At 42.7% G+C, this 1,293-nt stretch overlaps 1 non-coding gene across 1 annotated transcript; it reads left to right on the plus strand.

Annotated features, from left to right (window-relative positions):
• Window positions 1-477: 477 nt before the first annotated feature.
• On the plus strand, window positions 478-615 carry LOC142327149 (U4 spliceosomal RNA). The gene has a single exon (XR_012756936.1). It is a non-coding gene; the product is annotated as a U4 spliceosomal RNA (small nuclear RNA).
• The last annotated feature ends 678 nt before the right edge of the window (window positions 616-1,293 follow it).

Below are 1,293 nucleotides of genomic sequence, written 5' to 3' on the forward strand. Positions count from 1 at the left end.
CTACAGCGCACACAGCGAGGGCAACGATGGCTGTTCTCCGTGACTTGTTTCCGGGACGGATCGTTTCCAGATTCGGCGACATTCCTTGGCCCCCTCGGTTCCCCGACTTGAGTAGTTGTGATTTTTTTCTGTGGGGGTTTCTGAAATCGCGTGTGTTCGGCAATAAACCGCATATATTGGAGGACCTAAAGATCACAATTCGTCATCACGTCACCCAGATTGATGTAGACATGCTGCAAAGAATTGAGGCCAGTTACCGTGAAAGGCTACAGCAATGTATTTTTTTCCTTACATCCCTGGGCCGGACATCCACTTAAGTATACGCGGCCCAGGGACGTGTCCATTTACTCTAAGGAGGCGTCCCCCACCCACCGGTTATACACCCGGCAGGGCAGGTTAGCTTCCCCGGTCTCGGATCTTTATTTTTTTTTAATTGCCTGCCTCTAATCCCGCCGGTTCGGAGACAAGGCCGGCAACAACTTTGCGCAGTGGCGATATCGTAACTAGTGAAGTTCATCTGAGGTGCGATTATTGCTAGTTGAAAACTTTACAACAATGTATTGCCCAAAATGGACATCACTTGCCGGACATAATTTTTCGTTCATGAGTAAGTAACAAATGCTTTGATTTAACAAGTGTTTCAGTGCCAATAAAACTTTTTTAAAGTAAATATTCAATTTTTTATGATTATTTTAAAAACATCCGGTTCCTGTGATTGACCCTGTATATAATCCTTAACGGTAATGGCAGTAGCCAACCCCCAGTTAATGAAAAAGATACAAAACTCTTTGTATGGAAATTTGCTTCACAGTTACAGAGACGTAGTGTTTGGCTGCTGTGCGCATAGAAAGCTGCACGCGAGGCTGCGAGGGCGAGAGAGAGCACTGCCGCTCCCGCAGTGCCGACCCTGGCGTACAGGTGGAATCGTTTTACTCCGCGTGTGTATGGAACGTTCCTTGTTCGTTCCCTTTTCTAATTTAGTCGGTTGAATTAATATGAAAGTGGTTTAGTTGTTTTTTCAGTAGCGATCAGAAGATGGCGGAAAGCAAGGGGTCGTTGATTGCCAAATCTGTCCAAAAACACGCCGTAAGGATGAAAGAGAAGGTAATTAGAAAAAAACTAATTATAATTTGTTTCCTTGCACAGAGAAATTTATATTAAGCACCACTGGACTACGTGTTTTTTTTTAAGTGGACGTTTTATTAAGTAATTATCTAATAATATTAACAAATATTATCTGTATTGACATTTTATTATTTATTCGGTATTGCTTAAAAACCGTTTTTGAATGCG

The sequence above is a fragment of the Lycorma delicatula genome, chromosome 6 (genome assembly GCF_047948215.1).
Source record: "Lycorma delicatula isolate Av1 chromosome 6, ASM4794821v1, whole genome shotgun sequence".
In the NCBI taxonomy this organism is placed as follows: domain Eukaryota; kingdom Metazoa; phylum Arthropoda; class Insecta; order Hemiptera; family Fulgoridae; genus Lycorma; species Lycorma delicatula.